We start from the raw sequence: 15,033 nt of genomic DNA on the forward strand, positions 1-15,033 counted from the left end.
CTCCGATGTGTTAGTGCAACGTTAAGCCACTAGCTAAAGTATATGATGATAATAATAATAATAATAATAATAATAATAATAATAATAATAATAATAATAGAATGAATCTCTGTTGAGCTATCTATGGTTGAGTCTAATTATGTCGGGTCAATACCAAATGCATTACCCGAGACCGTTTACATGTCGACATCATACGACATAAAAAGAGTAATGAAGGACAAGTGATGAAGGACTTTTTTCCGTCCTTCAAAAGTCTGATCACCTCTGCCGGTTACAGTGCACGCTCTTGGGATCCAGAGGCCGGCAACTACCACTAATCCACAGAGGAAGCTACGGAAAATTACGTACAAAGAGATATACAGTTGAAATTTCGAGAAAAAGCTTTAAGAAACATGCCAATGTTTTAGGAAACAAGCAACATATTATATTTTCAGTTCATCACTCCCCGCTCTGTGGCATAGCAACAAGCACGGCACTTCCGTCCCTTTGTCCGTGCATATGACTTGAGATTTTCAATTTTAATATTTTCGTGCCTCGCCATGCCGAGCTCTTCAAAACCCTAGTTTCCAAGTGTATGTTCTAATTTGTCTGCGATTTCGTTGACTTTCTCCTCATTAAGCACACGTACTTTTACCCTTCGCTTCTTAACGAATAAAGAACCCGTTGCCCTCTCAATTTGTTTAAGAGTTTCCGCACAATACTTCCATGAATCTTCTAACGACTACCCTGCAAGACTTCGTTTTTACATATCTATCGTTCATAAATACCCTTTGCTGCACTATGTGCACATGTGGAGGCAATATGAGAATTATACCCCAAACTAACAGTTCATAACAGATCGTCACTTGTTAAACGTTCTAAGCTCGGAGCACAACTTAGTAAGAAGAATGTAGGAGTACCGAAGCCAACAAAGCATGCACTTGCTGCAAGCGAATACTGTATATACAGAGTGGGATTAAAGTCTCTTTTCTCAGAAAAAAAAATCGCAATTTTCGTTCAACAGTTCTTTCGGAAAATCGATAATCGTCAGTTATGTTCCACCACCAAAAAACGGTGCCTAAATTATGTGAATTGTTATCACGAGGAATGATATCCTCTTTGAACTAACTTTATAAAGGAATCAACTATTTATTTCAAATTCTAGGGAAACGCTATAACTATTTTCATTCAACCCTGTCTGTATAACTGTAGGCCTATACTATCTGTGGTGTGCCTATTGGTGTGTGCTTTCGTGATTTACTGGGGGATTAGGATTAGAAAGAAAGTGACCGAAGTCTGTTCAATGGACATTGATCTGAAGTTAAGATAAAACATGATTAACCATTTTTAGGATGAGAGATACAAACTATCTCGTTTTCCAGAGGATAAGCGCATCCCATTCTAGTCTCGCATACCTGTCTGAATTTCATGGCAGAGCAACGGACTGAATCTGGGCCAAACAACCACGCGAGAAGCTACTATGCCAACCTCTAGACTACGGCTGTGGCGGAGTGGGGTGAAAATTTGCTATTTCTTTGTATGATATATTTTTTTAAATTTTTTTATGGTGGCTTCTGACTGGTCCTTTAGTGAACTTCTTCCCTGAATGACGATATACTAAATTTGACGGAATCTCAAACAAAGATAAAGCAAACATTTGTTACTCGCAGAACAAGCCATCAGTGTCCGTTATCGTAAGCAGGACCAGTTGCTGAATTAATCGAGGAAAGGATCACAGGAAATATCTTACGACGAAACGTTTATTTCTCATTTAGTAAGGATGTACAGGATAGGATGGAGAGATGTCGCAGTACAATTAGAGAATAATGGAAACGGGCAGAGATACAGTAAACATAATGGAGCAATAATCGCGAGGACAATACGATTAGCAAGAGAGCAGTCAATGATCTCCAGGGCAGTGGATGCCGCTCATGGGAAATTGTACGACCTATCATAGGCGTGTAACTGTAGCAATGATGTACATCGGTGAGAGTAAACGGGAACGATGAAGTCAATTATTAGCAAACCAACTAAACTGGGAATTTAGCAAACAGCGAACAGGGAAAGGAAGAATAAAAGAGGGTTTTGCTTTCTTGCTGCCTATTTTCCTACTAGAGACTCAAAAAAAGGTGCTAAATTACTTCAAGTACCTTGGAATATCTATAGTCATTAGCTCCGCGTCACTTGTGAGTTACTCATGCCCGACATCCAACGACAGCTGTCCTTTACAGGGTGTGAAATTACAATTACAAAAATAAGTCTCTAGACTTGAAATAAGATATAAATCACATTTTAAAAAATATGTCAAAAGTTACACTGAACTTTGCCTTCCCGCCAGTGGGCATACCTATTATAGATGCCAACTGAAGAATACGAATTTGGGCCATTTTCATCAATATATATCACTGTTAAACCAATTAGACAAAAGCATTTTACGTAATGTTGTTAGGTTTTCTAGTTCGCCTGTCATGTCGGTGTATAGGGTAGAGAGCATACAGTGGCGCAGCAGTGACTATGAAGTTAAAATATTAGACAAACTAAAATGCAAACTTACAGGAATATTATTTTGACATATGATTCCTGGAGCTCAAAATAACATGCAGACGTTAACAATGGGTCTAATCCATTATTCCGAGCGAGATTTGAAACCACCATGACAACCACAATGCCTCGGAGATTCGAACCTAAGGCGTCTGGCTCTCTGAGCTCCAGTAATAAAGTCCCATACGGTGAAACAGCTACAAATCGAGTTGTAAAATACTATTAGAATGGTACACAAAATGTAGGAGCGAACAGTAACGACGGAATGATCGTATGAGAGGACTGTCTTTTTAACATGAGCATTTGCAGGTGAGAACCGTTCAGGCAAAATGCCAGCGGATATGTATCGTAACCTCTAGTAGCAATTTCCGTCACTTGAGAGCTTGCCTAGACTCGTGACCTTTCACTTGGAAAACTAGCTTCCATTTATTACCTCTCACAAAAGATACGTCAATGCTAGCTACTGTATTCGTAGAACAGACCTTGACTTCACGTCCATACGGGGAAAAGTTGCTTAACACTTACAGTTCTCAACAACTCTGTACTGTACCGTTGGAGACACTGCCACAAAATCTAGTCTTAAATCTAATTCTCAGTATTCTACATCCATAATTTAAACTGCTTTCAATGCGACCACGGGCGTTATTTTGCTTAATAAGCAGGCCTTTTTAAAATCTTTTCAGTGAAAGTGTTGTTTATGAAGCAAGCATTTTGAATTGGTTTCTTTTTCAATTTCAAGAGCTCCCTCTGTGAATCAGTGGTAGAGTGTCGGCCTCCGGATTCCAAGATAGCGGGTTCAAACCCGATACGGGTAGTGGATTTTGAAGGGCGGAAAGAAAGTCTATCCAACACTCCACGTTGTACGATGTCGGTATGTAAAAATCTCTGGAAACACATTTGGTGTTGACCTGACAAAAGTAATTAAAACTCAGCCATAGACGCCCAAGAGAGATTCGGTTTTCAGTGCCGGTTAGTAGGCCTGGAGTAAAACGGAACGCCAGATGGCGTTAAATGTACATTCTTGCACATGGAAGCTGAGGCCTATGATGATGATGATTTTATTATTATTATTATTATTATTATTATATTATTATTATTATTATTATTATTATACATCGGATTTATAAGCACTAAAATCATCTAAAATATGCCTGTATTTATACTCTCAAAATCGTTAACATATGTTTTAAAATTTTGAAAATATGCTCTGAAATTTGCTATTATACACTAAATATATAATGATTTATTGATCTATAAACCGCACACGGCTTCTTTAACTTCATTGAAATTATCAGCATGAAAGGGAGCAGTGTTTATATACCCCAGCGGGTAAGTATTGGTTTCGGGGATATAGGAAGTTCCGGGTGTTTCTCCCTACATATATTTACTCGAACAAGGGCTTTTTCAAACATGTTCCTGGTACAAGAAATTATGGTATATACTTTAGGAAAGTATTACTATATGACTTCTGCTACCCTTTGAAACCTATGTACGATACAAGTAACATGAATTACTAAATACATAACATTACAGTATTTTGTTTTCATATTTTTCGTTTATGGATGATAAATGCCTTTGCTGGCGAGATGTAGTGTTTACAGTGCACTATGTCTTCCGGTATGGGCTATATCAAATTTGTTACTTTCATTGACCTGTCTCAGTCTCACCCTTGGCTTTGACAATATGAAAGTGACTGAGGTATGAGTGATGCTAGTAATACCATTGCTTATGCAGCCAGTCCCTGTTATGAATGGTGTGAAAATATCGCTCATAGGGTCGGTTGGTGCATGCATTTCAGTGGGCTTGGCAGACTGATATGTAAGAGCAACTTCTGGCTCAATGAGGAAAGCAACGAGAAACTACCTCGCTCCTCATTTTCCTAGTACGCCTCTTCAGTGAAGCCTAGGCTATTTATGACAGCTGTTGGCGGAGCTGCAGAGGATCAAACCAGCCTTCGCGCTGAATACCCAACATACATACACGGATGATAAATGCCAAAATTCACAAAATATGAATCAATATAATAAATACTGTTACATACTTTCTACGCTTTAAGAACGTTCCATATACGGTACGCACAAAACGTGTCAAAATCATTAAATATGCACCAATGCCTTAAATATGGAATTATATGCACCTTGGAACTTGACATGCGGAGAGAGCAGCAGGAGCACTTCAAAACTTACTCCAACCTTTGCTTCCATATCTTACGTAAACGCAGATTGAACATGTCTGAAGGCGAGCGACGTTAAAGCACTAGTAAAATCATATGATATACCAAACTGAAGTTTGATTACTAATTAGAAAGAAAAAACAGGTGAACACTTAAGGAACAACGAAACGCAGCTGGTTATCGAGATTCTATGTTCATTTTTTTTTTTTTTTTACAATTTGCTTTACGTCAAATGATGGGATAGGAAAGGCTTAGGAGTGGGAAGGAAGGGCCATGGCCTTAATTAAGGAACATCCCCAGCATTTGCCTGGTGTGAAAATGGGAAATCACGGAAAACCCATCTTCAGGGCTGCCGGCAGTGGGGTTCGAACCCACTATCTCCAGGATGCAAGCTCACATCTGCGCGGCCCTAACCGCATGGCCAACTCGCCCGGTGATTCTACGTTCAACAGGTCGTCTTCCTTCATGCGGGACAAGATATGCACGAAGCATCCTCGTCCGCTTCTCACCGAGGCGGCGGAGTTTTGAATCCAACACATGTAGTTCGGATTCCACATAAAAGGAGATGTCCCGTGGCCTCGATCACGATTTGAACAGTTAACAGGATCAATTACAAGTTGTTCTCTTCTTCCATCCAGAAACCGCAACTATCAATCTACACAAGACTACGCAAGATAGAACATAGAAAAGGTGGGTGGGGTAGAGAGAAGCAAAACAGCCCCTCGTAACACTAGTAATTTAAAAAAAAGCTGTCTTATCCTTCGAAAAATGAAGGGAAGGGCCATAAAAGTCTTGAAAACGACTGAAACCCTAGGCGTCAAAAATTTAAAACCGTCAGGGTAGTAAGAGAACAATAGCCGGCTACAGAAGGACCGAAATGCAGGAAAGGACACTGAAACAAATGGGAGCAATGCCAGGCTTAGCTAGAATTCCTTGGTCGCCATGCCAAATCAAGATGTTCCTGGAGAATACATGTACCTGGAGCAGTTAATGTCGTGTTTTCAAGTTTCCTAATAACGAGGCAACAATACTGAAGTTATCTGACGAGAGCAAAGAAAACATTACCCTGACAGAAGATTTAAATTTCGCTTTAGTAACCATATAAGATTAAAGACGGCTATCGAAAAGGAATTAATCCACCGTTTAATTCAACAGAATAGCAGAACCCTTTGAGGTGAGAGACAAGCAACTGAAATATCATTCTTCTTGGGAGATTTCCTGTTTTGCTTCTGTTGCTCCTACATTCTTCGTAACGTCCAACAATGGAGATGCATGTCCATCAAAATATCTAATTCTATCCGAGGCTGAACACGTAAGTTCTCTGAAAGTCCTACATTCGGTATATCCTATCAACAGATGAACCCAAATACGTGTAAACTTCAAGTTGACATCTAAATAATGTTGCCTAAAAGGTAAAAATAATTATTTAATTAATTGGGGAGGTCCGTGTAATTGGGAGAGCCTCCGTTGGCTCAACCGGCAGCGCGCCGGAAGTACAGTTCGGTTATCTACATCTAATAACCGAAAACCATTTGTAGGTATTTCGTTGTAAGGAAATAACCCGGTTATTGACTGGAAAACAGGTTGTAGGTTTTCATCCGTGTAATTGGGTCCTCTGAACTTCGAACAGGCCTAACACCAACGGCTGTTACGAAATTCTTATAATACTTGTATGAGACAATTGATGTCTTTTGTTGAATATATAGGTTGCAATTTTTTAAAGAATTTTCATAAACTGTTTAAACACGATGTGTATTGCAAATGAGATCGCGTACAATTTGGACTGATGTGGAATTTGGACTGGTAATGCATAATCATTTATTTGGACAATATTTCATCAAAATAGACTAACGGGGTAACACATACATGTGTTTCACTCGGATTCGGTTGAAACTTGGTAGGAATATTCGTGGGAGGCAGTAGAATGCTACGGTGAAAACTGCATGTCCCCAGCGCAAGTGTAAACGCCAAAATAGAACAAAAAAATAGTCGTAAAATTAGAAGTGCCGCGGGTGTATCTGGGTGTGGCGGAGAGGGAGGGAGGAGCGACGCAGCGGACGTGAGCAGCGTATAGTCGAGCTGCTCGCTCGAGTCGAATGAATGACCACCCACCCCCACCCTCCCGGCCTCTCTTCTTTACTACACCGCACTTCGCACATACCTCGTATCTTCCCGATCAGAAACGTCAAAGCAGATCAAGAGATGCACAATGATTAGTCGTCCGATGAGACAACGTTCTTACAATGACAGGTAAAATCTGACGTTCTTATAGTCATTTTTATGAATGGCGACTGTATATTTACTTTAACCATGTATGGTAATAATTGATTTTTTTTACACCTAGATACAAAAAAACGCCCACTACGGAAGTCATTCAATCCGTGGAATGTAGTAGTGTGCCTTCAGAATTGTTTTGCAGAGTGTGACAAAAAAGACACCCCATTTTCTGAAGATGAAAGGAATTTGGGATTGGAATTATATCGTAAGTAGATCAATGTATTTATATATACAGTATTTACTTTTACGAGAAAAACAAGCGTTCACAGGAATTGCGTTCTTGTCTCCGTTTTACAGGTCTAATTGCCGACAGGGTTTTGGATACCGATATGACAGTGGAACTGGATGGCACATTGGATATGTCAGATGATGACTTTGATTTCGAGGAAGACAATATTGAAACACCGTTATTTGACCTCGTCTCCAAAAATGTTGCTCCTAACCCTGCATCCACAACAACGGCTGAACGATGCCTAATCCCAATAACTTATAAGAAGAAGGTCGTCGAATATTGGCGAAACAAAGGTGGGAAACAGAGGAGCTTCGCATCAGTGAAACACAGGTTTTGTAAATAAAAGTTCCGGCAAGAGTTTTACAGGTGGGAGCAGCAACTGGAAAACGGTGGCACAATGGGAGAAAAAAATAACTTTGTTACGAAGAAGACTGATCAAACGTTCAAAAAAGTAGACAACGAAACAAATTTGTTCACGATATAAATATAAAAAAATGGGCCTTAAAGTACGCTCGTCTAACTACGACACGTTTCGAGCGTCTCATTCCTGGGTAATGAGTTTTAAAAAGAAATTCAAAATTGGATCATGAAAAATTTGCAAATTCGTATCTAAAAAGTACCAATTTGAACAAGAAGATACTAATTGTAACGCGACACCGTTTGTTGAAGAAGTGTCGCAATTAATAGAAAGTCACGGCCCAGAGTGCGTGTTTAATACTGATCAGTCTGGTTTTCATGAAGAGTTCCATTCTGGCAGGACCCATAATGAACGAGGAGAAAAAGTCGTATTAGCGGAAGCACAACCTATGAATTCACTAACTCATAGCTACACAATACAGCCAATAATTTCGGCAGATGGACAACTCCTGCCGAAGTTGCTAGTGGTGTTGAGACAAAAATGGCAAATTTGGTCCTAATATAGAAAAACTATTTACCGCACCAAATGTGTACACTTTGCCTTCAAAGTCTGGAAAACTGACCAAAGAACTTGTACAGAAATGGTTACGGGATGTTTATCGTGAGCTAGTACCAGAGTACAGTGTTTTAGTTCTCGATTCCTGGACCGGGCAGAAAGAAGAAAATATTTTAAATGCTAAAATTGGAAGTAAGAAAATCAATGCTCAAACAATTCTCAAAGGAGCCACTGGACTTATCCAGCCGTTAGATGTTTTGGGCTTCCGCATTTGGAAGCAATTTATACGTATTTTTTACGATTTAATTTTGTTAAACTCGTTCGACATCAAGGTACATTTAAGGAGCAACATTTTAAAAGTGCAATCTTTGACGCACAACCAGTTCTCCTCTCCGCGTTTTCGTAGCATGTGGCAGTACAGTTGGTACAAATGTGGCTATGTTAACAAGAAACCTTCACAATTTCTTAATCCAGTCGATTATTGTTTCAAAGAAGAGCCTTCCTATAATCAATGTAATACTTGTGAAAGCGACAGCGCTGTAGGATGTGCATGGTGCACGCAGGATCTGTGCCTTGTCTACTTTTTTTGTAAACAATCACTATTGCACTAATTACGAGTAACAAGAACTCGGGCGTGAATTCTTCAAACCTTATTGGCATCGTTGCTCAAACATCGTCCTTTGTACACTTGTTTCATGTGCTGTTTTCATATTTACGTTTTGCACATCTAATCGGGAAGTTAAGGGGAACGCTCTAACTATACGCTGCCTGGCTGCTGGCGCAGCTCGACACAGCCCGGTTAGCTCACGTCCGCTACTTCGCTCCTCCCTACCTCTCCGCCAAACCCCGATACTTCCGCGGCACTTCTAATTTTACGACTATTTATTTGTTCTATTTTGGCGTTTAAACTTGCGTTGGGGACATGCAGTTTTCACCTTAGCATTCTACTGCCTCCCACGAATATTCCTACCAAATTTCAACCGAATCCGAGTGAAACACATGTATGTGTTCCCTCGTAAGTTAACAATGTCTAGTATACTGGCTTTCATGTCACTTCTTGTATGTGACACGACAAATATTCATGAATGATATCTGCCCAAATCTAACAACCACAAACAAGTATTTCGCAACTGATTTTCGAGTACACATACCCAGATACAGAAATAACTACCTTTATCTATCATAAACCAAACCAAACCCCACGGTGCTACAGCCCCGGTGGCCATGGTGTGCCAAGCGATCGCTACTCAGTGCGGAGACCCGCAGATTACGAGGTGACATGTGGTCAGCACGACGAATCCTCTCGGCCTTCATTCCTGGATTTATAGAGAGTCTGTATATACCATCCCCACTAAAATCTAAGGAAAGTATAGTTCGAAATTTGAAGCAATGTCCCTTACTCCAAATTAAATCATACGTATCAAACACGCAGAGAATTTTTATTGTACATGAACATTTTTGTTCTGAACTCATTGTACATCCTAAGGAATGGACTTCCTGAAAGTAAAAGAAGAGCGAATTTTAAACCATTTAGAAAGACAACTAAAAGGGATAGAATTTTTTTTTTAAATGTAGTTTTAATGGTCCAAAATAAACACACCCGAGTAAGTCAAATTACGTGTCATGCTAAGTTCACAATTACTTGTAAATACTACCGGTATATAAACTTCTGTATATTAAAATAGGTCTATGTAACTTAAGTCGAAATCGTTTAAATGTGTTTGTAGGTATTCAATATACGAAACACCCTCCTAGTTTCGAGAACTACTACTTAGCATACAACCCTGTCACAGGAGTTTTAAAGAAAGTGAGCGATTAACTTATTTTCTTTGCCCCTCGATCTTGGATGTTTGCAGGGCGAAAGTTAACCTCAAGCTGACTATACCCCAGGCAATGGCTGACCAACCTTCTAAATTTAATAACGGTTCAAATTACACACACTTCTCCTATATTATAAGGACACTTAAATATTGCCAAGAGTACAACAGCTGTTTACCACACTCCGCTAGAAAAACACTTCAAGGTCGACACATCACAGCAATGCAGTTCGCTTTCTTTTCGGTTATGGATGGTAACAATTCTAAGCTAAGAAAGTTGCGTTCTATGCTATGGAGCTAAAGAGACCTAATGTGAGTACGCACAGATAAGAGGAAAGCTAAATTAATTACTTTCTTTCATAATTAAAACACTTTCGCTTCACAAAACTGTTCCATCATTATTAATTGCGTTATTGTTAAAGGAACAATTTACGTTTCTTTAAGACACTAAAGAAGGCTACGAGATATCAAGATAATACTACTACTACTACTACTACTACTAATAATAATAATAATAATAATAATAATGATAATAATAATAAATTTTACGTCCCACTACCTACCTTTACGGTTTTTGGAAACTCCAGAAATTAACCCCGGAACAGTTATTTTATGTGCCAGTAAATCTGATACGAGGCCAACGTATATGAGCACTTTCAAATGCCACTGGACTGAACTGGGATCGAACCCGCCAAGCGAAAGCCAAGAAACACGCAAGAATATTATCTCGAAAAGTTGGCTTATTTCAAAACACCCGAGAAACAAATTTATTATCACGATAAATTGCGTTGTAGACGAGATAAGAGGAATTTAGAGAACTTTGCGAAAAAAAATAATTAAATATTCACCGATTGGTAAATTAAGTAATGAGAGTATTGTCAAAACGCGTGACATTCCACAATGTGCGCGAAATTGAAACGTTTGAACTAATTTATACTGTATCAGTTTAAAATGTTAAATTATATTTATTTATTTAAATTCGATATTATCTAAGAAACAACAGGTTGAGGAAGATGCACAAAGGATAAACACCACCACTGGCTAATATGGGCAAATGGACAAACAATGAACATGTATGTATGTTCAGTCAACAGCCCTAAGGCTGGCTGGATCCTCAACAGCTCCACCATCAGCTGTCATAGATGGCCTAGGCATCACTGAAGAGGCGTACTAGGGAAATGAGGAGTGAGGTAGTTTCCCGTTCCTTTCCTCACCGAGCCAGGAGCTGTGATTACGTATGTCTGCCAAGCCCACTGAAATGCATGCACCAACTGTTCCTATAGTTCAGATATTGGATCCCCTCACTATGTTCCGAGCTGTCAGTGGAGAGACGGCGTGGAATGACATCGGTAGACGAATAAGTTTGAGTAGTGTGTTTAAAAGTAGGAAAGGTCAAAATATGAAGATAAAGATGGAATTCAAGAGGACAAATTGGGGCAAATATTCGTTTATAGGAAGGGGGGGTTAGAGATTGGAATAACTTACCAAGGGAGATGTTCAATAAATTTCCAATTTCTTTGCCATCATTTAAGAAAAGGCTAGGAAAACAACAGACAGGGAATCTGCCACCTGGGCGCCTGCTCTAAATGCAGATCAGTAGTGATTGAATTCCAATCACTCACCTTATCAACCCCAATCGTAAGTGTCGAACGAAGAAAGCTATGGAAGTACATTAAATAATCACTATAACGCATAATTATTAAGCTGTAATGACACGATAATCAGTATCTACCATTCATATGGATCTTACGTATACAAGGTGATTCACCTACACTTTGCCACACATATTTCTGAAACGGAAGGTGCTACTGATGTGATGTTTTCACAGAAATGAAGTGTAACCAAGGGCTCATAATTTTAGCCTATACGCAGATTTTTATAATGATGATACCGCTTGTTGCTTAAAGTGGCCTAACATCTAGGTCATCGGCACCGATATTAATAATCGTTAAATTGTGTTTTAATTTAGAAAGTTACATTTCTTCAAATGAATAATGTCTATTGACATTAACGAAATGAAACTAGAGTAAATTAGAAAGTCAGTTGTGGTTTTTTTTTTCTTTTTTCACGATTCTAGTACAAGTAGTTCAAGAGCTATCGTAGTTTGAAACTTGTAAATACCAACAGATGTCTGCTCCATGGTAACTAGAACCTACCGTGTTCTGCTCCATATGTCAAAACTTAAGAAAAAGTGAATAAACAAATTCTTTGGATTGTGAAGAAGAAAGAATTGGTATTCGAAGGTTGTGTTCAAAATGGACGACGCAGCTTCAAAACAAGCTTCCAATCTGTCATGTAAAGACTAATGCACACGTTCTAGCATTTTATCGGAAATTTCAGCGCAGGCAGTAGTAATACGTCGTTTCATATTATGATTTGGTGTAGTCGGTGTGTCCTTTTAAACAGAGTCTTCTAGCTTTCCTCAGAGAAAATAGTCTAAATGGGTGAAATCTGGTGAACAGACTGGCCAAGGTGCAGGTCCCCTTTGTCCAATCCAACGCCAGTAGCGCGTAATTATTATTCGTTGTGTGTTACTGTTTATTGAATGTCGTTTGTATACAGACCTCACAAACATGTTTTCGGTACCGAAGAAACAGAAACTTATAGTAACCGGATTCTTCAAGAACAGCGGACAAGGAAATTCGGAGCGATAGAAAGAAGCAATAAAGCTTTGTGTTGCCTGTGCTTGAAAACCGTCGTGTTCCGCACATTTAATGTAAAGCGCCATTTCGAGATGAATAATGGTCGTTCCATGCCAATTGAAGAAAGAAACTGAAACATAACAGAGCAATGGGTGCGGATGACTTCTGCTGAAGTATTGAAAAATTGTGGTGACAACATGTAAAAAATGTTTAATGTAGTACAAAGTGCTACTGGTACCTGGAAGGTGTCATAACTGATTTTTCGAAAAGTAGAACGTAACACTTCCATAAACAGAAAATGCAAAAGACTGATCAAATTACAAAAAAGAACATTTGCTCTTGTCCCATCCAACCAAAATTCTACTCACAGTTATTAAATATCGAATTAGTAAGAATACAGATCCAAGCCTACATAATGTTCAATTTAGCTTTAGATTGGAAAATGAAACCAAGGAAGCAACACTAGCATTACAGCAAATCCTATAAAAAAGTTTGGAAATGAATAGAACAACGTAGGCCTACATAGCATTTATTGATTTGGAAAAAGCTTTCAATACAGTTGATTCGGAATTTCTCTTAACCATTAAAAAGGTGGTACTTGATTGGAAAAACAGACTTACAATTCTCAATCTGTACATTTTCCAAACCACAGAAACAGAAGAGAAAGGAACTAAAAGGGAAACAAAATAAGGAGAGGGGTGAGACAAGTTTGTCCCGTACCTCCCTAACCGTTCGATTTCACAGAAGATGCAATCAGGATAATGAAGGACAAAACAAAAGAAATCAACACATGGTGAACAAATTTACTGTATTCGTTTTGCTGACGCTGTTGTTATACTACCAGACAACGAACAAATAAACAGGATGCTCCACACACTAAGTAAGTTAGTGAAACTCAAGTTGAAAAGCCCTTTGGTTATACTCTGAGATACGACATCTTTCTCAAGAACATCGACGAAGGCAAAGTTTTGGGAAGAAAACCAAAGGTCGATCAAGACTCACCTATTTCAGAAAGACAGTAAAAGGAATAAGGTGTCCATTATATGTTAACATGCAGCGAACCAACGAATGTGACTGCAACGACAAGGAGCCTTTAGGAAACGAGGATGATCCACGTAAATACCAATTAATGGGCAGATGGTTAGTGCTGTCACAAAATAACCCCAGTATATGACTCAAATTTCAGTTTTCTACACACACGCGCGCGCCAGGACAACCCCTGGCCGAATACTATCCGGCTGGGTTTTTGCCCCAAGTGGATCGAAAACTAATATACTGTAGTGTACAAAGAGGCCTTTAAAAACTAATTCACAGAGTTGTTAACTAAACTCACTTCCTTACCACTGACTTAAATACGACAGCTTGTCAGCGATATCGCCAACTATCCGCCCATCAACGATGAATACGTTCTGTTAATCATAGTTTATTTATATTCCTATTATGCGTTAGTATTCTACTGTTCGGAATGTTCACATAATGTATCCGTGTATAAAATAGAGTTTTAAAGATTTTTTAACGTGGCACTAACAACGAAGGTTTTCGGCGACGGAGCGATGGGACGGGGCTAGGACTGGAAAGGTAGCTGTTACGTTATTTCAAGTAGTGCATTACGAGTAAAAAATGCACTGGCAAAAAGGTAAAGATTACAAGTAGAAATTACAGAAAAAGTATTCGTAACAAAATTCGATTACCTTTACTAAATTACTTCCCAACTCTGAATTCACAATATTTGTTAAGAATTTCCCCACAGCCCGAAATATCAGTAAACCACAAGAGCTTTTCTTCCTAGTTTTCGGTTGTGAATTAAGGCCGTTTTCTTTTTCAATAAATGTAAGCCCGTATGCTGAAAATTAACATTCAGCATCACAGCTTGTAAATGGGGCAAATTTAAAAGGAACACTTGAAAGTTCCCCCGTATTAAATCCAGGAGGTGCACATGGCCCTGCGGTTCACTAAGCCAACACCAAAAATGAATACCAGGTTAATTCCTGGGGGCAAAGGCGGCCGGGCTTAGAACTAACCAATCTACCCCATCAAGTGCCGAGGTTACGAGTAGTGGAAGCCCCTTCCACCCCTCCAAGGGCCTTCATGACCTGTACGGAGATGACTGCTTTTTTGTTAGTAGTCTGTAGCCTCGTAATGGCCTAAGGAATGAACACGGAATATGCCGTCGAACACTCCTCTCTCCTGCAGACCAGGTTTCTGGAGTATTTCTTCCGACGATTATTAGAGCTGCAAATTCCCTGTACCTATACACAAACAAAAACATTCCATTGTGCTTTGCACTGTAACTGACACGAATCGTGAATTCCTTCACCATGTTCTTATCAACTTCTTTCTCACGGCAAGACATTTGCTAAACTGAAAATGTGTATGAAAATTGGCAAAAATGACAATTATATGCAAAATACAATACGCTTTTTTTTCACCAAAACTCTCAAAATATATAAAATGTTACT

This window comes from Anabrus simplex, chromosome 1 (genome assembly GCF_040414725.1).
Source record: "Anabrus simplex isolate iqAnaSimp1 chromosome 1, ASM4041472v1, whole genome shotgun sequence".
Lineage (NCBI taxonomy): Eukaryota > Metazoa > Arthropoda > Insecta > Orthoptera > Tettigoniidae > Anabrus > Anabrus simplex.